General features: G+C 44.5%; 1 long non-coding RNA gene across 1 annotated transcript in view; it reads left to right on the top strand.

Annotated features, from left to right (window-relative positions):
- The first annotated feature begins 338 nt into the window (after positions 1-338).
- Positions 339-8200, top strand: part of LOC106499291 (uncharacterized) — a 150956-nt gene continuing 143094 nt past the window's right edge. The window contains exon 1 of the long non-coding RNA XR_010884588.1: positions 339-463. This is a non-coding gene — a long non-coding RNA (uncharacterized lncRNA). The remainder of the gene's footprint in view (positions 464-8200) is intronic.

The following is an 8200-nucleotide window of genomic DNA, read 5'->3' as shown; positions in this document are numbered from 1 at the left end:
CCGCACCCGTTGCCGTTGTCAGCAGCCACTACCGGGGCTGGAGTCCCAGCCAGACCGAGAGCCTGGCCCCAGCGCGGGGCTCCGCCCGGCCCCCACCGCGGCGCCGACGGGCGCGCCCCAGCACCCCTCACACCCGCGGCGACCCCCGCCGCCTGCCGCGGCTCCCCCCTCCCGGAAACGGCGCTGCCTCAGGGGCGAGCTCCGATTGGCCCCGGCGCGTTTCACCTTCCCGCCTCCTCGGAGCAACGCGGGCGGTAATAGGCTGCCGGCGGTTGCCAGTCAGAGAGGGCGAGTCCCACCGGCGGGGCTGCGCTCCTGTGAGGCGGGCGCTGCTGCTGGGCGTCGCGGCGGCTGGTGCGGCTGCGGGCGGCGCAGTGATGCCGGCTGCGGGGAGGAGGGCGGCAGCGGGATCCCGGCGCGGACTGGCGGGCGGCCAGGCAGGCGAGGGCGGCGAGCGCAGCCGGTAAGGTCCGGCCGCGGGGAAGGCGGATGGCTGCCTCCGTGCGCGTCTGCAGCGGCTATGCCGGCGGAGCTGGCGGCAGCGCCGGGCAGCGGGACGGGCGCGGGCGGGCGGGCGGGATGTGGCGCGGGGCCGCGGCGGGCGGGGGTCGCCGGCGGGCGCGGAGACCGCCGCCCTGTGCCGTGCCCTTCGGCGGGAGCGCGGCGCAGCGGTGCCGGCCGTACCCCGTCCCGGCCCCCGGGCGGGAGCGCGGCGCGGCGGGAACTTCGGCGCCGCCACCGGGGCGGGGGTGGCCGGGGCGGGGGGCGGCGGGGCGCCAGGTGCCGCGGCGGCGGGGGGCGACCGGCCTGAAAGCCGGGTCTGGCGGGGGCGGCGCGGAGCCGGCTCTGCCCGGCCCCTGGCGGCGCCTCCGGGGGGCTCGGGCGGCGGCGGGGCCCCGGGTCGCGGCCGGCTGCGGCCCCTGCGGCTCGGGCGCCCTCGCTCCGCCGCGCGAGCGGCGGCGGCGGCTGGTCCCGGTCCCGGTCCCGGCTCCTGCGGCGCTGCCCGGCCGCCCCGCCGCGAGGGGGCCGGGGCCGGGGTGGCCCCGCGGCGGTGCGGGCTCGGCGCTGCCCCCGGCGGCGGCCGCGTCCCGCGTGCGAGAGGCGCGGGGCTGCCGGGCGCCTCCGCCCGCGCGCCGGGGCCCGGGGGCTCCTCGCGCCCGGCAGAGTTGGGGAAGGGGCTGGCTGGTGGTGGCTCTGCGCTTCGTCTCGAAGAAGTTAAAACAGCAAGTTCAAAAAAAAGTTATTATGAAGCAAGTGCAACATTGACGGTAGAAACACGATCAGTGGCTATTAAGACGGAGGAATCCCAAAGACGAAATCCCATTTATCTGCGTGTAGTCTTTTTCATTGGTCATCTACCCGTTTTACTTTTTGTCATTGAAGGTGGAATTGGAGGGCTTTAAAGTATTGTCACATCCTGTTAATTTAGGGAAAAAATAGCCTTTAATGCTCTTTATGGACGTTAATGTAAGCGTTCAAAATCTTGATCATATAATATCTCAAGCATTTGGTAGGATCCGGACAGACTTTGTAATGATCCTGCAATCGTGGAAATTAAGAGGAGTTTTGACATTGATTCAGTAGGGAGCAGGATAGAGCATCCAAAATTAACAACTGAAAAGATGATAATTGTTGTTATTTCTTGATTATCTTGCATGTGGTGGGCTGGGCACTTAGAACAATAAGAACTGTTTAATATGGTCTGCAGGAAAAATCAAGATTTTAAGTTTGTCTTTTTTTTTTTTTTTTTTTCCCCTCCTAGCTGTAATCTTGCTTCCCTACTTTCCAGGAGTGTATTGATTTGGTTCTGTCTTGGTTCAGAGAGTTCTGATACATTAGTTATAAAAATGTTTTTAATCACATGCTGATTTCAGAATTTTTCAAAATCATGTGATAGGTGGTAAACATGAATAGCCAATGTAAACTCTGTTTTCACAAATATGCTTTGCTTTGGAAAGCTGAAGTCTGATTTTGTGGCTGAGTAGAAAGATACTAGTAAGCATAAAAGGTCTGAGATGCAGAATTTTTAACTGACAAAAGGTAATATTATTCTCTCCCTGAATGCTTATCCCAAAATATCCTTATTTACAGAACATGAATGGCTAATGAAATTTTGGATTCTTGTGTACCACTGATTCTAGATAGATCCAGCAGAATGTGGTCATATTGGTCATATTGGCAAACCAGTTTTTCAAAAACACTTAAATACTCTAAAGACACTGACTCCAGTAACTTAGGTTAACTTAGGTGCCTAGGGCAGAGAGAAATCCTGATTCAAGTACGTTGCACACAGCCATGACGCAATGTCTGAGATGCTCGGTTGTGCCAGTCTGCCTCATACCTCACCTATGTTTTCCTTAAATGCTTTAAGTGAGAGAAAGTCGAATTTTGTGGTGTTTCTGTGGCAGGTGCAAATAGTTTTTGTTTTTGGCTTTGGTTTTTTTTGGCCAAGACTACAGGCTGAAAATACCAAACTGTTTTTTTCCCTTGTGAGTGAAACCGGATTTTAAGCTAAACATTCAGTTTATAAATGTGTAATCTGCAGAATCTTCTTCACATGAGTAGTCTTTATTCGTGATACTCATTTCACTGGGACTATTCTCAGAAGGATACACTTGCAAGACAAGCATATGCCTCTGAACTCACTACATCACCTGTCCTTTTTTTCCTACTTTTTTTTTCCTCATAGTTCACAGGAAATATTTTCCAAAAGATCAAAATATTTCAGTCCAATTACAATTCTTCAGAAAGGTGCCAAATTCAATAGCAATTCTTCTTTTTCTTTGTCCATTAATAAATAATGACTTTTTTTGGAGCAGGGATAATCCTATCACTAGAAGTGAATAACACTTAAATAATTATTTACTTGTTCAAAAATATTCATCAGGTATGGACTTACTAATGCTCATATAATTATCATTATATAATGCTCGTATCCAGCTAAAACTAGAGGAGAACAGTGAAGTTTCAAAACTGTTAGCTTGCTTTTTGTAGTCCTGCATATATAACAAGTCCATCCATAAGCATCCCAACTAGAAGGACACTCATAAGAATAACAAAATATCTGATATTTTCCTCAGCAGCTTTTGTAGTAATAATTTTTACAGGGAAATATTAATATATGTAATAAGATGAAATCTGGATCTGAAGCAGTCAATTAATCAAGTTGCCTTCTCCAATCTGCTGCCTATTTAATTGCATAAAAAAGATGAATGTTGTAGTACTAAAATACGGGTGATGTAATTTGCCACAAGTAGTAGGAAAATTACTTATTTTGATTCAGCTAGGGAAAACAACCGTCATGCTCGTTTAGAAATAAGTCCATATGTATATTTAGTTGAACTACTGAAGAGTTGCTAGAAGATCATAGAAAAGATGAATGAATGCTATATCTCATTCTAGTTGCATTAGATCATGTACACTGGTAAAATGATCTTTTGGAAAAGCTAATGCTGGTTTTGAACTGCATTTAAATTACTGACTTGTAGCTGTTCGTACAAGCTCCAGCGAACGCGGTGACTGTAAATGCTGATGTATGGACGCTCTGCAGAATTCCAGATAAACAGAAATATAAAATGCCTCCGCATCCGAGTGTTCCCTTTGTCCCTTTCTCGCAGGCTTCACGTGTTTCCAAATATGGTGATAGTATCTGCTGCTGCGCAACGCTGCCATAGGCATACGCGAATGCCGAGGCTGCTCCTCTTCAGCTCCTGTGAATGCTTTCCAATGAAGTTAACAAAAGATGCTGTTAAACAGGACATAAGAAATCAGCCCCTGAGGCTGAAGGCATAGCTCTTCACCTCTCCCCCTCTGTTACTCTGCTGAAGATGGGCAAGTTGTTCTTTGACTGACTGACTGATACTCAGTCAGCCAAGAGTAAATTTCAGCAGAGCTGTGCAGACTGCAGATGTGTTGGTGGCTGACAGCAGTTTCCTAGAGTTCATCCAGGAGAAAGAAAAGACATAGAGTCTCTTTGAGCCTGCTTGTGGGTAGTACTAATACAGTCATGGACCAAGGTGTGCTAATGAATTATGAATCTCATTTACAAGCACAATCCTTTTCTTGTACCACTACTTAAAACATAAAATCCCTAGATATTTTGCAGGTGTGGTGTGGGGGGGAACACCATCTCTCTTTTGACCTTCCTACACTCTGATTTTGTGGTTCTTAGTTCAACCTCCCAAAATATTGGGAGAGATCTAAATATTTGCAATAGTTACTCATCAAAACAGAACTTTATTTCCATAAGAATGAAAATGTATAAATTAGTTAATACATGTAGCATATCACTACATATATTTATGAAATAAGTATACATTCTTTTCTTCTATATAATAACAAATTATCAAATACTAAAGAGGGAGCTAATGATAAGAGTGAAGAATACCATGTACAACTGAAACCCTGTGTCAATTCTGTAGAGCCAGAATGTCTTTATTTCAATGGAATGTGTACAGCACACCTTCTCCCTTTGCAGAAGATATTCTATATTATCAATAGCCTCAAAATATTTCAATTATAGTGTGTCTCATTTCATGTACAAACAGTTTTTCTAAAAGGGAAGGGTGGGAATACCATATGTGAAATGGCTTTCACACTTGATTTTTCAAGACTGCCGTCTGAGTACTGTTAAGTTTCAACTTTTATGACCTTTTGAGATTTGCCATAGTAAAAATGTGAATGACTTATATGCTTAACCTTGCCTCCCTTTGAGCTATTCTGCAGCTCTGCTGTTTAAGGGGCTGATGTTTGTTTCTTTTGTCCCTCAGCAGGTGGCTACATTTTCACTTAAATAGCTGATCCTGCCCTGGAAAAACATCTGTGGCCTTGTGGGGGGTCACACTGGATGGAGTAGTTCAAGTATTTCCTTCTGGATCTTTTTTAAAGATATGCTACTAATTTATTGCTTAACATAGGATATTATATGTTAGAAGGTATACTAAATACTAGTATTGTTCAAATCTGACATGCATCTTTCATAGCAGATGAGAAACAGTGGTGTGAACTTTTGTGTTTTGACAGCGCTTAACAGAAGGTATTAGAGAAAACTGAAGTTAAGACTGTAAGAACAGAAGAAAAGCCCTTTTGGGTCAGACCAGTGGGCCTTCAAACCCAGGATTCTGTCCGACAGTGGTATTAAGAGATACTATTTAGGTACAGCACACAAGCCTAGCCACTTTCTGCAGTCTGTCCCCTTGTACTCTCATAGCATACATAGTTTCTGTATTAGTGATGGTAGGTATATCCCTGCCTAGTGCTTTTAGAGCCCATTTAGGGGGCCTGTTGTCCAAGAACTTGTCTAGTTCCCCCCCCCCCCCCCCCCAAACTTGCTGATGCTCTCTGCCTTCACAACCTCCTCTGGTGGCAAGTTCCAGAAGTTGTTAGCTGTGTAAAGGAGCACTTTCTTTAATCCCTTTTAAACCGATCTCCTACTAGCTTCATCAAATGTCCCTTAGTTCTAGTATCAGAGGATTTGGCAAACAAAAGTTTTGCATTTAATTTATTCACTATCTTCATGGTTTGATTTATCATATGCTGCTTTAGCCTTCTCTCCTAAATGAAGAACCTCTTTAGTCTGCCTTCCTAAGGCAGGCACTCCATCCTCCTGATCATCTGATTTACCCTTCTCTGACTCTCATCCATCCTTCTTGGGGTACAGAGATGAGAATCTCACACAGTGCTCAAGATGTGGGTGCACCAGGGTTGTATACACTTCCTCTGTTTTGTTCTCAATGCCCTTCTTGATGATGCCCAATGTTTTGTTGTTTTTTTGGTTGCTGCTGAACAAAGAACTGATAATTCCAGTGATGTGTCAATAGTGTCTCCTAGATTTCTTTCCTGAGATGTTTGTCAGCATGGTGTATGTATGATTTAGATTATTTTTCCTTAGATGCATTAGCCTATATTTACCTACACTGAAGCTCACTTGTCATCTTTTTGTTTATTCTGAGTTTTGTAAGGTGCTTCTGGAGTTCCTTGCCGTCGGCATGGCATGAATTCCATGCTCCAAGGGACCTTCTGATCTTTATTCTAATATTGCCAACAGTATAGTTCCTTCTGAGTTTTTTCATGTGTCATCTAGTGGCTGAGAGTGATAAAAGTGTTGTGGCAAATCAGTTAAAGTGTTCAGAGGTCTTAAAAATGGCTTGAACATAAAAATCAAGGTTTGTTTTATTTTTTTGACCTCAGCAAGCATGAGCTCAGAAGAATAACAGCTTAGGGATCTCTCAAGAAACCTCAAACAGATAAAAGGAAAGAAAATTCTAAAAGATGCCATTTATAGCACTTAATCCAACTGCACTGCGTGGGGAACTGAAAATGGTAGTATATGACATTTGATCCATATTGATTGCTGTTAAAAATATGCTTAATTAATATCAAGCAAGCTTTTAAAAACATGGGAATGTGAAGTGATGTTTACTCAAATAACCGTAATCCTTTTGTAGCCTTTGTACTGACTCACTGCACATCAGTCTTAATTCCCATACCATCTAATTAATCACCTTTCATCTGTGAACTACATTTCACAGTAACATGGAAGTAGTATGCATAGTTTCCTCCCCCCACACACCTTCTCTGGTTTTATTAGAGGTCAGGCTGGAAGCCCACCATATAAAAAGTTTTCTTCATGTTCCTTGTTCAAAAACAGGCTACTCATTTAATATTCAGAGCATGTCACTTAGAGCTGCTGCATTGCAAACAGCATTGAGGGTGATGTTTAAAGAAATATTAGGAATTTATTGTTAGTGTGCTGCATTATTACTTGGTATTACTTGGTAATAAATGTGGTTTCACAGCAGCATGAATGACTCCAACTACTGTCTGCGATGATCCTGTCGTCTTCCCCTTTTCCCAGGCACCCAATCCAATTCCGCTGCTGTGCCAGTGCTAGCAGCACGAGGGGTTCACAGAACCCCTTCAGCACATTAAGCCGGTCAAAGAGAACACCTCCCCGGTAAAACAAGCAAACAAAAACAAATAAATGTGATTCCTGACACCTTGAATCTGCTCTGCAAAGGATCTTGGAAGGCTGATTCAAGGGAGGGAATAGAACCATGATGGCAGATGTGAGGGGAGAGGAAGATGCTGATAGGCAGCAGTTAAATTGGCTTATGCACTTGTCAAACTACAGCCTGAAGCACTGTTCTGTTCCTTGATTTATTGTTGCTAAAGTACTTGGCAGAAGCACAGGAGCTGTGCTAGTAGTCATTCTATTGCTTTCTTAATTTAAATATTTAGCTTAAAAAAATTATTTTCTAAATCCTTTAGAGGCCCCTGCTGTTCTACTATCCATTGATGAGGTCATCTTCTGCTGTGTAAGTATGGGTAGCTAAAATGCTGTGAAACCAACCGTAGTCGTTTGCAGCAGTAGTATTCTTCTTTCATTTTGTTTTCCACTGTAACTCAGTTTAACAAGACAGCTGTTTTCAATTAACATATATTCCATGATTTGAATTTAGTAACTGGTGATCTGAAGTCAGCTTCCTGATCTGTTTAATGGATGCTGTTTGCCAGCATCTCTAGGCACCAAGACAAAACAGTTGTTTGCCACAGAAGAAGGTTGTAGTGTATCACTTCTGCCTGGTATGCTTGAAACCGACCTAGTGCTACTTCAGGAGAAACAGGATGATATTGTCCTTGTCTGCAGTAGCTGCAAAGTCATGGTCAGCTTTCTGTTAGCTGATACAGTTCAAGATTACAGTCTAATATGGAAAAGCAAGTTCATGATAGCCTGCAAGGATGTCATGGAGGGACATAAACACTCGTTAGTGTATAGTCTGTATAGTTCTTCTCAGTACTTACAGGACGCAGTAGTGGTAACTGATAAATCTGTGCTGCATGCATTTAGAAGCTACTGATAGAACAATGCCACTTATGTGCTTAGCTGCCTTAAACAGGCTATTATCATAAAGTGGAGCTTGGCTTTCACTTTTTAATTATGACAATATCTTCTTGTGTTAAGATGTATGCAATCATTAATCTAACATTTTTATGAGACATTTCAGAATCATCAGCCAAACTTTATAATGTTCTTCCCAAGAATGTATATACTTTCATGTGGGTAAAATGGTACGTATGAAGGAAGCCACATTAATATAGTCATCCACAAAATATTCCAAATCACTTAACTTCTTATTTGTACATTTTCTAGGAAGACACTTTATATCTCATTGGTCTGTTAGGCAGCTCGTAAGAGGAA

This window comes from Apteryx mantelli, chromosome 6, assembly GCF_036417845.1.
Source record: "Apteryx mantelli isolate bAptMan1 chromosome 6, bAptMan1.hap1, whole genome shotgun sequence".
Classification (NCBI taxonomy): Eukaryota; Metazoa; Chordata; class Aves; order Apterygiformes; family Apterygidae; genus Apteryx; species Apteryx mantelli.
Note: the sequence above shows the minus strand (reverse complement) of the source record. Positions and strands in the feature narration are given on the sequence as shown.